Raw genomic sequence first — 20,100 nt, forward strand, 5'->3', positions numbered from 1 at the left:
ATTCAAACATATTCCCCTGCTTTCCAAGATAACTTGAAATTATTTTATTCATGCATATTCTTTTTAAAGCTTAGAATATGTGTTAAACTCAGCTGAATACTTCCGCCAGATTTAATCTGCCTATTGTTCATAAATGATTGTCCTTGCATTGCAACATAAATATTTTTGTTTTATTGTTCCTTGAGTTTTTCCATTAATCACTTTTCTTTCACTGAAATATAAAACTACATTTTTATTCATTGTCTGTAAAATATTATGATATGGTAGAATAAATGTAACTATTAAAGACATTATTGTTATCTTCTGAGTTCTGTTAAACACACCAACAGTTTTTAACCTTGAACTGGCATAAATGTTTTATTAGGTTTCCTAAAAATGTGAAAAATAGCTTCTATCTAATTTTTCTTTTATGATTTATCTAATGCAATTAATGTTCATAGAATTAGAAAAAAAGAGTGAATTTGTGATTTATATGTGAAAGTATGTTATTATATTTATATATGTTCATAGCAAAGTTATATAGGAATTTTTACTTCTCCATCAAAAGAAATAGATCCATAAGACAATTTAAAGACAAATTTAGTTCTCTTGTACTTCCAAAATATTTCCCTAATTTGATTCAAAAAAAGACATGTTAAACTTAAAATTTGACTTACCTTACGCAGGACATATTGAGATTTCTTGTCTTGTTATGGTATATAGTGGAATATATGAACTAACTAAGTTAAAAGTGATGATAATCATTTCAGGATTTTAATCAATTATTAAAAGGATATTTTAGAAAACCAACATCTTCTTCAAAAGTATTCAAATAAAAAGTAGAATGTATTGTATTTATTTTTCAAAATATGACCTATTTTTCACTTAAGTTCACACTCACAACACATCTTAGTGTTCCGATACTAAAGAGCATTGATGTATCTCTATCATTCTCTCTAGTTTGGTTAAATGTTCACTAAGTTTTCCTTAGTCTTTATCTGGTAGTGTTATATTACAGATTATTAAAATCTAGGAAGAAATACCAAGCTTAAGTATAGAAATTTAACATATCCCATGATTCTAACTAAATTTTATCTTTTGGCTCAGTAGAGACACAAGGGAACATATTGAAATCAGGAAACAAAGATAACAGGTAAAATATTCCCCTAGAGACAGGTATTCAAAAACTACTATTTATGTGCCAATAAAAAAAATTCCACTCGGTATTTTTTTTTATTTTTTAATCTGGGAAATATGAATTCAAAATATAAATTGTTTCATAGTCTTAAAGCAATATGGAAAAATCTCCTGTTCTAGTTTCTAGTTTCGCCACTAAAAAACTTTCTTTTGCTATTACTAAAATAATAAAAGTAATAATAATACTATAATGCCTATAGTAGATTTTAATGTCACAAATAAATTCAGTTTTAAAATAAGGTTTGTAAATGTATATTACTAAAATATGTTTGAGGTTTTCTTTTTTAATTTTAAGACAGTGGAGGTTTTTGTTTTGTTTTGTTTTAAATATGTGGGGGGGAACCTATAGTGGCACATTTAGTTTATGACATGAGGACCTATTCAAGAGAATTCAAATATCTGAAACATTTGAGCTGTATTTATATAAAAGAGTCTGTTCAGAGTAAGTAAAATGAATTGATTACATGTGTCTGTGAATTATTATGAAACAAAGTCACTGATGATTTTGTCATAATATAAAAATATCAAAAAGAAGTAAGAATATTTTTTCAACACCCACTCAGCCCACTCCTTCTCCCCCAGTCCATCCCGAACCCATTGTCCATGTTCATGGGTTATTTATATTAGTTCCTTTGCTAAACCCTTCCCCTAATTACCCTCTTCCTTCCCTCCCCCCTCCCCCCTGATAACTGTTACTCTGTTCCTCGTTCAATTTTCTTCATTTGTTTCTGTTGTTGATTAGTCTCCTGTATTGGGTGATAGCATATGGTATTTTTCTTTCATTGCCTGGCTTATTTCACTAAGCATAATTCTCTCTAGTTCCATCCATGTTGTAGCAAATGGCAGGAGTTCCTTCTTTCATTCTTCTGCATAGTATTCCATTGTGTAAATGTACCACATATTTTTAATCCACTCATCTACAGATGGACACTTGGTTTGTTTCCAGCACTTGGCTATTGTAAACAGTGCTGCTATGAACATAGGGGTGCATAAGTTCTTTTGAATTAGGGTTTCAGGATTTTTGGGGTATAATCCTAATAGTGGAATCGCTGGTTCAAAAGGTACTTCCATTTTTAGTTTTTTGAGGAAATTCCATATTGTTTTCCATAGTCGCTGCACCAGTCTGCATTCCCACTACAGTGCACTAAAGTTCCCATTTCTCCACATCCTCACCAGCACTTGTTTGTTGATTTGTTGATGATGGCCATTCAGACTGGTGTAAAGTGGTATCTCATTGTGGTTTTTACTTGCATCTCTCTGATGGCTAGTGATGTTGAACATTTTTTCATATGCCTCTGGACCCTCTGTATATCCTCCTCGGAGAAGTGTTTGTTCAGGTCCTTTGCCCATTTTTTAATTGAGCTGTCTGTCTTCTTTGTGTTGAGATGTGTAAGTTCTTTATCTATTTTGGAGATCAACCCCTTGTCTGAGGTATCATTGGCAAATATGTTTTCCCATATAGTTGGTTCCCTTTTCACTTGCTGATGTCTTCTTTTGTTGAGCAGAAACTCTTCAGTTTGATATAGTTCCATTTGTTTATTTTTTCCTTTATTTCCCTTGCTTTTGATGTATCAGTGAAAATATTGTTATGTGGGATATCTGAAATTTTCCTGACTATTTTTTTCTCTGGGATTTTTATGGTGTCACATCTTACATTTAAGTCTTCGATCCATCTTGAGTTTATTCTGGTGTGTGGCGTTAGTTGCTGGTCTAGTTTCATTTTTTTGCACATCCCTGTCCAGTTCTCCCAGCACCATTTATTGAAGAGGCTCTTCTCACTCCATTTTATGTTTCTTCCCCCAATGCCAAATATTAGTTGACCATAGAGGCCTGGGTTTAGTTATGGGCTCTCTATTCTGTTCCATTGATCTATATGTCTGTTCTTATGCCAGTACCAGGCTGTTTTGATTACAGTGGCCTTGCAGTATATTTTGATATCAGGTATTGTGAGTCCTCCTATTGCGTTCTTCTGTCTCAAGATTGCTGTGACAATTAAGGCTCTTTTTTGATTCCATAAAAAATTTTGAAGTACTTGCTCTAGGTCTGTGAAATATGTTTCTGGTATTTTAATAGAGATTGCATTAAATCTATAGATTGCTTTGGGTAGTATGGACATTTTAATGATGTTGAATCTTCCCATCCATGAGCATGGTATATGCTTCCGTTTATTTGTATCTTCTTTAATTCCTTTCTTCAGGGTTACATAGTTTCCTGAGTACAGGCCTTTTACCACTTTGGTTAAATTTATTCCTAGATACTTTATTTTTCTTGTTGCTATAGTATATGGGAAGCCCTGGCTGGTTTAGCTCAGTGGATTGAGCGTCGGCCTGCGAGCTAAGTGTCGCTGGTTCGATCTTCCAGTCAGGGTACATCAGAGAAGGAAAACTCTGACTCCAAAAAACCTCCGCTGCCTTGCGGCATACCTCTTCAGGGGAAAGGCTAAGGGAGTAAACCCCGACAGAAAATCCGGAGCCGGAGTACCTAAGGCGGTTCGACGTTGTAGTCAACACCGGCAACTCCTGCGGCGCACCTGAACCCAAGCTGTATTGACTCCGTCTTTCCCTTGGATCCTTCAGCTGCGAAGAGAGGGGGGGTCTGCTGCATGGGCAACAGCTGGCCCTCCATATCACCCTGCCCAGGCTCTGTAGCTTCAGCATCATCGCAAGATGTCGATTCAACATGGGAGGAGACAGATACCATGTCACTCCCGAGTCGGACTGCACGGCCATTCTCGGCCGTGCAGATAGACTCTTAAGAAGCTACACCATCGTCTCTCGAGACGGACGGCTGCCGACGACGATAGTATATGGGAATTCTTTTGTAGTTTCTATCTCTGATATTTTATCATTGGTGGACAGAAATGCCTTTGATTTCTGAATATTGACTTTGTACCCTGCTATTCTGCCAAATTCACTTATTAGGTTGAGTAGCTTTTCAGTGGTGTCTACAGAGTTTTCTATGTAAATTATCATGTCATGTGCAAATAATGACAGTTTTACTTCCTCTTTTACAATTTGGATGCCTTTTATTTCTTTTTCTTGTCTGATTGTGTGGCTAGAACTTCCAACACTATGTTGAATAGAAGTGGAGAGAGTAGACAGCCTTGTCTTGTTCCTGATCTCAGGGGGAATGCTTTCAGTTTTTGCCCATTGAGTATGATGTTGGCTTCAGATTTCTTGTATATGGCCTTCATTATGATGAGGTATGCTCCCTCTACTCCCATTTTGCTGAGTGTTTTCATCATAAATGGTTGTTGTGCTTTATCAAATGCCTTTTCAGCAGCTATTGATATGATCACGTAATTTTTGTCTTTCATTTTGTTTATGTGGTGTATTACGTTTATTGATTTGCGAATATTAAACCATCCTTGCATCCCTGGGATGAATCCCACTTTATCATGAGTATGATCTTTTTAATGTGTTGCTGGATCCGGTTTGCCAGTATTCTGTTGAGTATTTTAGCATCTATGTTCATCAGCGATATTGGCCTGTATTTTTCTTTCTTTGTTGTGTCTTGACCTGGTTTTGAAATTAGGGTAATACTGGCTTCATAAAAAAATTGGGAGTCTTCCCTCTTCTTGGATTTTTTTGGAATAGTTTGAGAAGAGTACGTGTTAGTTCTTCCCTAAATATTTTGTAAAATTTGCCTGTGAAGCCGTCCGGTCCAGGGCTTTTGTGCACTGGGAGTTTTTTTATTACTGTTTCAATTTCACTCTTTGTTATTGGTCTGTTCAGGCTTTCTGCTTCTTCTTGATTTAGTTTTGGAAAATTATATGTTTCTAGAAATTTGTCCATTTCATCTAGGTTGTCATGTTTCTTGCCATATAGTTGTTTGTAGTAATTTCTTACAATCCTTTGTATTTCTGTGATATCAGTCATGATAGCTCATTTTTCGTTTCTGATTTTGTTTATTTGGGTTCTCTCTCTCTCTTTACTTGATGAGCTTAGCTAAAGGCTTGTCGATTTTGTTTATCTTTTCAAAGAACCAGCTCCTAGTTTTGTTGATCTCTTGAATTGTTTGTTTAGTCTCTATGTCATTTAATTCTGCTCTGATCTTGATGATTTCCTTCCTTCTACTCGTTCTGGGCTGTGTTTGTTGTTGTTTTTCTAGTTCTTGTAGTTGTAGGGTTATATTTTTTATTTGAGATTCTTCTATCCTTTTTAGGTAGGCCTGTATTGCTATGAACTTTCCTCTCAAGACTGCTTTGCTCTGTCCCATAGGTTTTGGGCTGTTGTGTGCTCATTATCATTTGTTTCCAGAAACTTTTTGATTTCTTCCTTGATATCATTGTTAACCCATTCATTATTTAATAGCATGTTATTCATTTTCCATGGGTTTGAATGTTTTTGAGCTTTTTCCTTGAGGTTGATTTCCAGTTTCAGGGCATTGTGATCTGAGAAGATGCCTGATATAATTTCAATTTTCTTGAATTTGTTGAGGCTTGTTTTGTGTCCTACCATGTGATCTATTTTTGAAAATGTACCATGTGCATTTGAAAAGAATGTATATTTTGCTTCTTTGTGGTGAAAAGTTCTATATATATATCAATAAAGCCCATTTTGTCTAAGGTGTTGTTCAATGCCTCAATATCCTTGGTGTTTCTTTGGTTCAAAGATTTGCCCATTGTTGACAATAGGGTATTAAAGTCACCTACTATGAGTGTGTTGCTATTGATATATTTTTTGTAGTCTTCCAATATTTTCCTTATATATTTCAGTGCACCTATGTTGGGTGCATATATGTTTACCAGGGTTATATCTTCTTGATGGATTGTTCCCTTAAGTACTATAAAATGTCCTTCTTTGTCTCTTTTTATGGCCTTCACTGTGAAATCTGTTTTGTCTGATATAAGTATTGCTACCCCAGCTTTTTTTTCATGTCCATTTGCTTGGAATACTTTTTTCCATCCCTTCACTTTCAGTCTGTGTAGATATTTTGTTTTGAGGTGTGTCTCTTGTAGACAGCATATACGTAGGTCATGTTTTCATATCCAATCCGCTATCCTATGTCTTTTCATTAGAGCATTTAATCCATTTACATTTAGGGTTATTATTGACAGGTATTTATTCATTTCCCTTTGTACCTGTGTTCCTCTCCCTTTCTCTTTTTCTTCTTTTTCTTACAGCATTCCCTTTAGCATCTCTTGCAATGCTGGTTTGGTGGAGATGTATTCTTTTAGTCTTCCTTTGTCTGGGAAACTCCTTATCTCACCTTCCATTTTGAAGGAGAGCCTTATTGGGTAAAGTATTCTTGGTTGTAGGCCTTGGTTTTTCATTGCTTGAAATATTTTTTGCCATTCCCTCTGGCTTGTAGTATTTCTGTTGAGAAGTCAGTTGATAGCCTTCTCGAAGCTCCCTTGTATGTTATTTACTGTTTTTCTCTTGCTGCTTTTAGGATTATCTCTTTGTCTTTGAATGTTGCCATTTTAATGATGCTGTGCCTTGGAGTGGGCCTTTTTGAGTTCATCTTCATTGGGACCCTCTGTGCTTCCTGGACTTGCAAGACATTTTCTCTCATCAAGTTAGGAAAATTTTCTGTCATTACTTTTACTATCAGGTTTTCTATCCCTTGCTCCTCTTCTCCTTCTTGTATCCCTATGAGTTAATGTTGTTTAGTCTCATGTTGTCCTGCGGTTCTCTTAAAGCCTCTTCACTCTTTTTCAGTCTTTTTTCATTTTGTTGCTTTTGTTTGGGAATTTTTTTCTATGTTTTCCTCTCACTGATCTGATCCTCTGCTTCATTTACTCTGCTTTTGATTGATTCTACTCCATTCTTCAGTTCAGAAATTGTATTCATTTCTTCCTGGTTCTTGTTGATAGTTTCTATGTCCTTTTTTAAGCTCGTGTAGTTCTCAGTAGGTTCCTTGTTGCTTCCTTGGAGTTCTTTATAGTTCCCCTGGAGTTCATTATAGTTTTCTTTGAGTTTGTCAAGTTCATTGAGCTTCCTCATTACTATCCTTTTGAATTCCATGTCAGATAGCTTGCTTGCTTCTGTGTCATCTCTCCCTCCTTCTGGGAATTCCTCCTTTCTTTTTGGTGGAGTGTTGTTTCTGTTTGGTGAGGTGTTATTCCACCTCCCCATTTTGGGCACAGGTCTTGTTTCTGCTTCTTAGATTGATCTGCTTTTATTTTCTGCCTTTATGGTTTGAACTTCTTGTGTACAGTTGTTGAACTACTGTCTCCAGTTTACGCCACTTGGAGGGGAGCAGTCTGCTTAAGTGATTTCTCCCGTAGCACTTGGGATGCTTCTGTTCTGGGACCTAGTCCGCTGCTCTCCCAGATCTTTCTCAAGAGCCAGCACCCAAAACTTATTACAAAGTGCCTCTAGTTTATTTCACTGTCCTTTGGCCTCAGCCAGAGGGGAGTGCATTCCCTCATGAAGGCCCGGAGCAGGGAGACCCATTGCGTACCGGGGCGGGTGGGTCCAAGGCAGACTGGTTGCTTTCCTCTTCTGGCAGAGGGGGAGGCCTCTAGTCATCGGTGGGCAGGTTTGTTGTGGGCCTATTGGCGTGGGTGGTGCATTGATTTCACACCCGTTGCGGCGGGTTCAGGTGATGCCTGTGCCCGTGTGTGGCAGCTGGGCACTTGGTTTTTGTCCACTGGGGCAGGGCGACAGGCACCTGTGTGCAGCGGCAGTGGGCGCCTATGCTTGGCAGCTGGCCCACTGGTCTTGTGCCCCCTGGGGCATGCCCAGGTGGCTCCTGGACGTGGCAGCCAGCGCATTGGTTTGGCGCCTATTGGTGTAGGCCAGAGGTGCCTGGTGCAGCGGCGGCAGTGTACATCTGCACACAGTATTGGGCACGCTAGCCTCTCTCCCGTTGGCTCACACCCAGGTGGCACCCATGTGCGGTGGCCAGCTTGTTCATTTGGCGCCTATTGGAGCAGGCCAGGGGTGCCTGCACATGGAAGCCAGAGTGCCCAGCCAGTTGATTTTGCACCCATTGGGGTGGGGCCACAGGCACCTGAGTGTTGTATTAAATGTGGTCGAGGACATGGAAGCGATTCCAGCAAGGAGAATGAGTCGGTTGGATGGTTGCCACATGCTCTGGCAGGTCAGCAGTGAACGGCGCAAAGACCTCTCCTTTTATTGAGTTTTACAAGTATAGAAATCAATAGAGAGGGTAAGGAATGAGCTCACAGGCACATTCCAATATTGATTACAATATACAATTACTTACCTGGGATTACAACAAAAGGAGATTAATATATAAACTATAAAGAATGATTTCTATCAAAAACAAAAAATAGGAATTTAATCATCTATTCTTTTAAGACTATGGGAACAGATATACTGTTCCTTAAACATTAACAGAAAGCACACAGGGTTAAGCACTACCTGTGCTCGGCTTTGTTTGGTTTCCTTCTCAACATCAGGGAAGATGGAGTACTCAGCAAGATATCTTTTAAGTCACAGGATGTCTTGAAACCCTGAGGCCTGATCAGTCAAAGACTGTTGGTGCTAGCGAGTCCAGCTCGCCAGCTCGGGTCATAGGACACCTGGACCAAGAGGCATGAGAACATGCCTCAGTTTAGGAACCTTAATTTCCAGCATCTCCTGAGCACAGTGGAGGTGGGCGTCTGTGCCTGGGAGCTAGCACATCAATTTTGTGCCTGTTGGGGCAGTCCAGAGGGGCACCTGAATGCAGCAGCCTGCAAGTTGGTTGTGCGCCTGGGCGGGCGGACTCAAGCACCTCCCTGTGCGTGCTCGCACGACCCAGGGTGAGGGTTGGGGCATGGGCAAGTGTGCTTCTGCGCCTGCGCTCCTCAAGAATTTTGACCCACCCCTAACCTCTCCTCCCCTCTCTGCAAAAAACAAGAGAAAAAGAAAAAGGAAAAACACATTCATGCATACACAGCAGTATGCTGTTTCTTGCCTCTCAGCGCCAAATGCCACCTAGCCCATTCCTGGCTCTGCCAGTGGCAGACCCCCGCTCTCCTCCCGATTCCTCTCTGGGGAAACCTGGGGTCACTAAAAACTTTGTGTACTTCCAGCCGCAGCTCAGGAAGCCAACCCAGTCAGAAATCCCGTCTCATCCCTTTCTCCTCTGGTATCCTCACCAAACAGGTCACTCCCAGATGGTCTTCTCTGATCCAGCAGTGCCAAGGCTCAACTCCTGCCAGTATCCAGATGTTAACTGAAATGTTCTGTCTGCAATTAGTCCAAACTACGGACAGGTCTCAGGAGCAAAAAACTGCAGCCTCCCCTCACTCCTCTGCCATCTTCTTCAGCTTTTTTTAAAAAATATGTTTTATTGATTATGCTGTTACAGTTGTCCCAATTTCTTTTCCCTTTGTTCCACTCCACCCAGGGACCCCCCACCCTCCAGTTGTGTCCCCCCCCTTAGTCCATGCCCATTGGTTGTGCATATAGTTCTTCTCAACATCTTCCTGTCTATGCCACTCCTACTATTCTTATTAATTCCTGTACCATCTCCTTCCCCTCCCCCCTTTCCCCTCCCTGCTGACCTCCCCTCATGGTGTTCCCCATATCTATAATTCTTTTCCCACTCTTGTTGTCTACTTAATCTGCCTTTGTTTCAATTCCCTAGCTTCTGTTGTTGGTTGTTATGATACAGTTTTCATTTTAATGTTCATAGTTTTAATCCTCCTTCTCCTAAACAAGTCCCTTTAACATTTCATATAACAGTGGTTTGGATCTGATGAACTCCTTCAGTTTTACTTTGTCCTGGAATGACTTTCTCTGCCCTTCTCTTCTGAATGACAGTTATGTTGGGTAGAGTAATCGTGGTTGTAGGTTTTTGTTTTTCATTACTTTGAATATTTCTTGCCAGTCCCTTCTTGCCTGCAGAGTTTCTTTTGAGAAGTCAGGTGATAGTCTTATTGGGACCTCTTCTCTCTTGCTGCTTTTAAGATTCTCTCTTTATCTTTAATTTTTGACATTTTGATTATAATGTGTCTTGGTGTGGTTCTCCCTGGATCCAGTTTTTTTTTGGAACTCTCTGTGCTTCCTGGATCTGTATGTCTATTTCCTTCCCCAAGTTGGGGAAATTCTGCTTCATTATTTTTTCACATAATTTTTCAATTTCTAGTTCTTCTTCTTCACCTTCTGGCAATCCTATGATTCAGATGTTGGCCGGCTTATAGCTGTCCCACCAGTTTCTGATCCTCTGCTCATTTTCATCACTTTTCATTTCCTCTTTCTGCACTCATTGTTCCAATTTGTTGATTTTATCACTGGCTTTCTTTCCCTCACCACCAGTTTCATATGTGTTTTTGTTCATTTCAGCAGGACTAGCCTTCATTCCTTCCCTGTCTTGTTTAAGATCTGCTGTTAGGTCTGTAAGCATTTTTATAACCAAAGCTCTGAACTGTGCCTCAGAAAGATTTCCTCTCTGCTGCTTCATTAGATTAGATATTTGCTGTCTGGTCAGCTGTGTCACCGGGATCTCTATCATGATCTGTGCCATCCTGATAGTTTTGTGCTTACCTTTGCTTCCTGGGCAGAGCTGTCACAACTCCTACACTATAGGGGGCAGCGCCCCATGCACTCATCACAACCAGATAACCCTCTCACCATGCTGTGGCATTTCCAAGATGGATTCCTGCCATTCACTCTTTGCTGAGAGACCAGGAGCCTCTTCCTCCATCACCACCTTCTCCAGGCCTCACAGTCCAAGGGTATGGGGGTCTGCCTTCCCTGACATTGGAATCAAAAGCTGACAGGTCTGGTCTCTAGCCGGGGGTGTTCCCAGGCATTTCTTTCCTCTCCTTAAATACGGGTGTCTCTGCTTACCACCGTCCCACCACTGTCACTGTTGCCACCGCCGCCAACACAGCTTGACCTCTCCACCCCAGTTTTTCCCCTCCTACCCATTCGGACAAGCACCACATTTTTATAATTTTATACGTTGGACTTCCATTTATTTTCTGGAACTTCTGGTTATTTCTGGTTTTGCAGTAGTTGTATTCCTTCTTAGTTGTGGAGGGAGATGGAGCAGTCAGTCTAGGCCTCCATCTTGGCCAGAAGTCTCCTGTGTGTCTATGTGTCTGTTTTTATGCCAGTACCATACTGTTTCAATTACCATGACCTTATAGTAGTTGATAATAGATAGCGTGATTCCTCCAATTTTGTCCTTCTTCCTCAAGATCACTATTGCTATTTGGGGTCTTTTGTGGTTCTATATAAATTTTTGAAATATTTGTTCTAGTTCTGTGAAATATGTCATTGACATCTTGATTGGAATTGCATTAAATCTATAGATTGCTTTGGGTGGTGCAGACATTTTAATGTTAATTCTTCCTATTCGTGAACACAATATATTATTCTACTTATTTGTATCTTCCTCAGGTTCTTTCTTAAATGTCTTATAATTTTTCAAGTACAGGTTTTTTACATTCTTGGTTAAATTTATTCTGAGGTACTTTTATCTTTTTGAAGCAATTGCATGTGGGATTATTTTCTTAATTTCTCTTTCTGGTAGTTCATTATTGACATATAAAAATGCAATTGATTTCTGGATATTAATTATATATCCTGCTACTTTACTGAATTCACTTATCAGTTTTAGTAGTTTTTTGGTGGAATCCTTTGGATTCTGTATGGTACAATGTCATGTCATCTGCAAATAATGACAGTTTTATTTCTTCCTTTCCAGTTTGGATGCCTTTTATTTCTTCTTGTCTGCTTGCTGCGGCCAGGACTTCCAGTATTATGTTAAATAAGAGAGGTGAAAGTGGACATCCTATCCTGTTCCTAATCTTAAGGGGAACACTTGTAGTTTTTGCCCATTGAGTATGATGTTGGTAGTGGGTATGTCATATATGGCCTTTATTATGTTTAAGTATGTTCCTCCTACTCCCACTTTGATGAGAATTTTTATCATAAATGGGTGTTGAATTTTATCAAATGCTTTTTGCATCTATCGATATGATCGTGTGGTTTTTATTCTTCATTTTATTTATGTGATGTATCACATTTATTGATACAAGTATTGTACCAACCTTGCATCCTGAAAAAAATCCCTCTTGATCATGGTGTATGATCTTTTTAGACCACCTTCTTACAGCATATACAAGAATAAATTCAAAATGGATTGAAGACAAACATTAGACTAAAAACTATAAAAAACCTAGGAGAAAGCATAGGCAGTAAAATTTCAGATATTGCTCAGAGCAATATTTTGTCTGATATATTTCCTCAGGCAAGGAAAACAAAAGAAAAAATAAACAAATGGGACTACATTAAACTAAAAAGCTTCTGCACAGCAAAAGAAATCATCATCAAAATAAAAAGCCCACTAAATGGGAAAACATACTTTCCAAAATATCTGATAAGGGGTAATATCCAAAATTTATAAAGAAATTACAAAACTCAACACCAAAAAAACAAACAATGCAATTTAAAAATGGGCAAAGAACCTGAATAGACACTTCTCCAAAGAGAACATACAATGATGAATAGACATCTGAAAAAATGCTCAACTTCACTAATCATCAGAAAAATGCAAATTAAAACCACAATGAGATATAAACTCACACTTGTCAGAATGACTATCATCAATAAATCAACAAACAAGTGTTGGTGAGGATGTGGAGAAAAGGGAACACTCATGCACTGTTGGTGGGACTGCAGATTGGTGAAGCCACTGTGGAAAGCAGTATGGAGACACATCAAAAAATTAAAAATGGAACTGCCTTACGACCCAGTAATTTCACTTCTAGGAATTTACCTAAAGAAACCTGAAACGCTAAGTCAAAAGAGTATGTGTACCCCTATGTTCACAGCAATGTTATTCACAATAGCCAAGATTTGGAAGCAGCCCTGACAAGTGCAGCTCAGTTAATTGGTGCACCATCCCCTAATGAAAATGTTGTAGGTTTATCTCTAGGTCAGGGTACATAATTTGGTTGCTGGTTCATTCTTGTTCAGACACCTACAATCCTGGGTCAGGGCGTATATGGTCTCCCAGGCACACATGATCCCCAGTTATGGTGCATACAAAAAGCAACCAATCAATGTTTCTCTCTCTCCCTACCTCCTTCTTCCTCTCTCTCTAAAAGTAATAAGAAAAAAAGTCCCAATAAAGGAGATAATTAATAAATGAGACTACATCAAACTAAAGAGTATCTGCTCAGCAAAAGAAAACATCAGCAAGAGGAAAAGGGAACAAACCATATAGAAAAACATATTTGCCAGTGATACCTCAGACAAAGGATTGATCTCCAAAATATATAAAGAGCTTACATGACTCAATACCAAGACATACAATCTAATTTTAAAAATGGGCAAGGATATGAATAGACACTTCTACAAGGAGGACATATACAAGCCCCTTAGGCATATGAAAGAATGCTAGGATTATACCTGAATAATCCTGAAACAGCAATTCAAAAGAACCTATGCACCCCTATGTTCATAGCAGCACTATTTAAATAGCCAAGTGCTGGAAATAGCCAAAATACCCTCTGTGGATGAGTGGATCAAAAACTGGTACAGAGAGGTCCAAGATGGTGCAGAAGTAAGTGGAAGCTGCACTAACCTCCTCCCAGGACCAAACAGGGATTACAACTTAATTGAAGAGAAATCATCTGGAATAACCAACTGAACCCTAGCTGGAGAGAAGCCTTATAGCCATGGACAAACAGAAAAGGCCACTCACAACATGATTGTTAGGAAGAGCGGAGACGTGAAAGGGCTGGCTGGGCTCCCATGAATGGCAGCTTCAGGCACTGAGAAACAGCTCAGCAGCAGGGGGTTCCCCCTGAGAAGAGCAGGGTCTAAATCTCCAGCTGGGCTTCCCAGCCAGCTTTAAAAAGGGGAAAGCCACAGGGATATATATATATATTTTTTAATTTTTAATTTATTTTTTTGCTGGCCTGAAAGAAACAGCTGGAGACAAAAAGTTTTTAAAGGGATTATGTATGAAAATATATTGGCACTCACTTACCCTGGGCTCAAGAAGAGGGAGAGCAGAGAGGACTAGAGATGCTTAAGGAGAGTTTGGGGTGGTCGCTTTGAGGAGAGAACTTAGAGAGCAGCCAACCGGGTCCCAGCGCTGACTCATTCCCCATACTGCAGGCAGACCACTCTCTTCAATGTGGCATCCCCCTGAAGGGAAGCAATAGCCCCACCTGCAGGAATTAATCTGCTTCACCCTCGGTGCTTAAGCCTGATGGCTGATCACAGATTAAATAGATTAACAACTAAAGGAGGCAGACAAAGGCAGTAGATCTCTGGTAATCTCCAACAAGCAGGCTAGGCCCAGACTGATGCTACCAGGGACATATCCAGGAAGTGCAGATCAAGCAGAAACAAACAAGAAGAGTCACAAAAATGGGGAAACAGAGAAACAATCCCCCATTGAAAGGAAAGGAGACATCCTCAGAAAGAGTGCTAGATGAAACAGAGGAAAGCAAACTATCACACATGGAATGCAAAATATGGGTTATAGAAAAGCTCAATGAGCTAAGTGAGCTCAAAGAAAACTACAAAGAACTCTAGGGAAACTACAAGGCACTTATTGAGAATTACATCAGCATTAAAAAGGACATAGAAGCTATCAATAAGAGCAAGGAGAAAATGAGAATACAATTTCTGAATTGAAGAACACAGTAGAAGGAATTAAAAGGAGGCTAGAGGACACAGAATATCAGATCAGCGAGCTGGAGGACAACGTAGAAAAAAATTCCCAGACAGAGCAACAAAATGAAAAAAGACTGAAAAAGAATGAAGAGGTTTTAAAACAGCTGCAGGACAACATGTAATGTAATAATATCTGTATCATATGAATACCAGAAGGAGAAGAAGAGGAGCAAGGAATAGAAAAACTGTTTGAAAACTAATGACAGAAAACTTCCCTAACTTGATGAGAGAAAGTCACACAAGTCCAGGAAGTACAGAAGTTCCCAATGAAGATGAACCATAACAGACCCACTCCAAGACACATCATAATTAAAATGGCAAAATTCAAAGACAAAGAGAGAATCCTAAAAGCAGCAAGAAAAAAAAAGCTAATAATAATATACAAGAGAGCTCCGATAAGATGATCATCAGATTTCTCAACAGAAACACTACAAGCCAGAAGGGAATGGCAAAAAATATTCCAAGCAATGGAAAACAAAGGCCTACAATCAAAACTACTCTACTCAGCAAGGCTCTCCTTCAAAATGGAAGGTGAAATAAGGAGTTTCCAAGACAAAAGAAGGCTAAAAGAATACATCTCCACCAAACCAGCATTGCAAAAGAAGCTAAAGGGTGTGCTTTAAGAAGATGAAGAAACAGAAAGAGACAGAGAGGAACACAAGTACAAAGGGGGAAAATGGCAATGAATAAGTACCTATCAATAATAATATTAAATGTAAATGGATTAGATGCACCAGTCAAAAGACATAGGGTAGCTGCATGGATTAGAAAGCATGACCCATATATATGCTGTCTACAAGAGAGACACCTCAGAACAAAATATCTGCACAGACTGAAAGTGAAGGGATGGAAAGAAATATTTCAAGCAAATGGACACGAAAAAAAAGGCTGCGGTAGCAATACTTATATCAGACAAAATAGATTTCACAGCAAAGGCCATAAAAAGAGACAGAGAAGGACATTCTATAATACTTAAGGGAACAATCCATTAAGAATATATAACCCTGTAAACATATATGCATCCAACATAGGAGCACCAAAATATATTTTAAAAATCTTGAAAGATTTCAAGAAGGAGATTGACAGCAACACACTCATAGTAGGGGACTATACACCCCATTGTCAACAATGGACAGATGTTCAAAACAAATAAACAAAAAATATTGAGACATTGAACAACACTCTAAATCAAATGCACTTAATTGACATATGCAGAACTTTTCACCACAAAGAAGCAAAATATACATTCTTTTCAAGTGCACATGGAAAATTTTCAAAGACAGACCACATGATAAGACATAAAACAAGCCTCAACAAAATCAAGAAAATTGAAATTATATCAAGCATCTTCTCAGATCACAATGCCCTGAAACTGGAAATCAACCTCAAGGAAAAAACTCAAAAATATTCAAACTCATGGAGAATTAAAAACATACTATCAAATAATGAATGGGTTAACAATGACATCAAGGAAGAAATGAAAAAGTTTCTGGAAATAAATGATAATGAGCACACAACAACCCAAAATCTATGTGATACAGCAAAAGCAGTCCTGAGAGGAAAGTTCTTAGCAATATAGGCCTATCTAAAGAGGATAGAAGAATCTCAAATAAAAAATCTAACCCTACAGCTACCATAACTAGAGGAAAAACAACAAACAAAGCCCAGAGCGAGTAGAAGGAAGGAAATCATCAGGATCAGAGCACAATTAAATGACATAGAGTCTAAACTAACAATTCAAAAGATCAACAAAAGTAGGAGCTGGGTCTTTGAAAAGATAAACAGAATCAACAAGCATTTAACCAGGCTCATCAAGAAAAAGTATAGAGAGCCCAAGTAAATAAAATCAGAAATGGAAGAGGAGAAATCACAGCCAATACCACAGAAATAAAAAGGATTGTAAGAAATTGCTATGAACAACTAATCACAAGAAATTTGACAACCTAGGGAAAATGGACAAATTTCTAGAACATATAATCTTCCAAAACTGAATCAAGAAGAAACAGAAAGCTTGAACATACCAATAACAACTAGTGAAATTGAAGCAGTAATCAAAAAAGCCAGTATTACCCCTTCAAAAACCAGGTCAAGACACAACAAAGAAAAAAAACTATAGGCCAATATCACTGATGAACACAGATGCTAAAATACTCAACAAAATATTGGCAAACAGGATCCAGCAACACATTAAAAATATCATACTCATGATCAAGTGGGATTCATCCCAGGGATACAAGGATGATTTAATATTTGCAAATCAATGTAGTACATCACATAAACAAAATGAAGGATAAAAATCACATGATTGTATCAAGAGATGCAGAAAAAGCATTTGATAAAATACAACACTCATTTATGATGAAAACACTTTGCAAAATGGAAATAGAGGGAGCATACCTCAACATAATAAAGGCCACATACAAGAAATCTGAAGCCAACATCATACTCAATGGGCAAAAACTGAAAGCATTCCCCCTGAGATCAGGAACAAGACAAGGATGTCTACTCTCTCCACTCCTATTCAAAATAGTATTGGAAGTTCTAGCCACACAATCAGACAAGAAAAAGAAATAAAAGGCATCCAAATTGTAAAAGAGGAAGTAAAACTGTCATTATTTGCACATGACATGATAATTTACATAGAAAACTCTGTAGACTCCGCTGAAAAGCTACTCAACCTAATAAGTGAATTTGGCAGAATAGCAGGGTACAAAGTCAATATTCAGAAATCAAAGGCATTTCTGGCCACCAATGATAAAATATCAGAGATAGAAACCACAAAAAAATCCCATTCACTATAGCAACAAAAAAAATAAAATACCTAGGAATAAATTTAACCAAAGAGGTAAAAGGCCTGTACTCAGAAAACTACATAACCCTGAAGAAAGAAATTAAAGAAGATACAAACAAACGGAAGCATATACCATGCTCATGGATGGGAAGATTCAACATCATTAAAATGTTCATACTACCAAAAGCATTTTATAGATTCAATGCAATCCCTATTAAAATACCAATGACATATTTCACAGACCTAGAACAAATACTCCCAAATTTATATAAAACCAAAAAAGACCCCAAATAGCCACAGCAATCTTGAGGAAAAAGAACACAATAGGATGAATCACAATACTTGATACTAAACTATACTACAAAGCCACTGTAATCAAAACAGTCTGGTACTGCCATAAGAACAGACATATAGATCAATGGAACAGAATAGAAAGTCCAGAAGTAAACCCAGGTCTATATGGTCAACTAATATTTGACAAAGGGGGAAGAAACATAAAATGGAGTGGAAAGAACCACTTTAACAAATGGTGCTGGAAAAACTGGACGAGGATGTGCAAAAAGTGAAACTAGACCACCAACTTACACCATACACCAGAATAAACTCAAAATGGATTAAAAACTTAAATGTAAGTCATGACATCATAAAAGTCCTAGAAAACGTAGGCAAGAAATTTCATATTTATGTAGCAATATTTTCACCTATATATCTCATAAGGCAAGGAAAATAAAGGAAAGAATAAACAAACAGGATTACATCAAACTAAAGAGTTTCTGCTCAGCAAAAGAAAACATCAAGATGAAAAGGAAAGCAACAGTATGGGAAAACATATTTGCCAATGATACCTCAGACAAGGGATTGATCTCCAAAATATATAAAGAATTTATATAACTCAACACCAAGACAGATGACCCAATTAAAAAATGGACAAAGGACCTGAACAAACACTTCCCCAAAGAGGACATACAGAGGGTCCAGAGGCATATGAAAGAATGCTCAACATCACTAGCATCAGAAGGATGCAAATAAAAACCACAATGAGATACCACTTTACACCAGTCAGAATGGCCATGATCAACAAATCAACAATCAACAAGTGTTGGTGAGGATGTGAAGAAAAGGGAACCCTAGTGCACTGTTGGTAGGAATGCAGACTGGTGCAGCCACTGTGGGAAAAGTATGAAATTTTTTCAAAAAACTTAAAATGAAACTCCCTTTTGATTCAGCAATTCTATTGCTAGGATTATATCCGAAGAATCCTGAAACACCAATTCAAAAGAACCTATGCACCCCTATGTTCATAGAAGCACTATTTACAATAGCCAAGTCATGGAAACAGCCTAAGTGCCCATCAGTAGATGAGTAGATCAAAAGCAGTGGTACATTTACAAGACAAAATACTATGAAGCAGAAGAAAGAAGAAACTCCTACCTTCTGCAACAACATGGATGGAACTGGAGAGTATTATGCTTAGTGAAATAAGCCAGGCAGAAAAAGACAAATACCATATGATCTCACCTAATACAGGAACCTAATGAACAAAACAAAGAAATGAACAAAATAGAACCAGAGGTATGTAAACAAGGAACAGACTAACAGTGACCAGAGTGAGTGGTTGAAGAGGAGTAGAAGGGTAGAAGGGGAAGGATCTAGTCAGGGAACTAATGTAAATAAACCCTGGACATGGACAACAGCTTAGGGATTGATTGTGGGAGACAGAGGAGGTGGGTGGGGCAGGGAAAAGCAATGGGTAAAAGATGGGACAACTGTAATAGAACAACAATTAAAAAATTAGAAGAAAAAAAAATGGGACCAGCTGGCGCCAAACCATGGGCATCTCTCGGGACAACTGGCACAAACGCCGCAAACCCGGGGGCAAGAGGAAGCCCTACCACAAGAAGCGAAAATATGAGCTGGGACGCCCTGCTGCCAACCCTAAGGTTGTACACGGAAAACAAGGATTATTGATGTTGTCTACAATGCATCCAACAATGACTGGTCCGCACCAAGACCCTAGTAAAGAACTGCATCGTGCTCATTGACAGCACACTGTACCGACAGTGGTACGAGTCTCACTATGCACTGCCCCTGGGCCACAAGAAAGGGGCCAAGCTGACTCCTGAAGACGAAGAGATTTTAAACAAAAAAATCATCAAAGAAAATTCAGAAGAAATACGATGAAAGGAAAAAGAATGCCAAAATCAGCACTCTTCTAGAAGAGCAGTTCCAGCAGGGCAAGCTTCTTGGTGACATGGCTGTTAGACTGGGATGGGGGCAGGGTCACGAGATGTGGTTGGCTTTCTACAGTTTACCCTTACCTTAGTTCTTCTGACTGTCAGCCATGTGATCTAGAGGCTTCACCAGGACCAGTTAATGATAGCATTATACAAATACAATGATAACAGTATACAAATACAAATCAACATTTGGTCAACCTATTACTGTGTGGCTAAAAAAGGAAATAATAAGCATCTGCCTCTGAGTTTCAGGAACAATATTTTGAGAAGTTCAGTGTCCAGGTGAAGGGGGCTA

Source organism: Furipterus horrens, unplaced genomic scaffold, assembly GCF_987537825.1.
Source record: "Furipterus horrens unplaced genomic scaffold, mFurHor1.1.pri manual_scaffold_4, whole genome shotgun sequence".
In the NCBI taxonomy this organism is placed as follows: Eukaryota; Metazoa; Chordata; class Mammalia; order Chiroptera; family Furipteridae; genus Furipterus; species Furipterus horrens.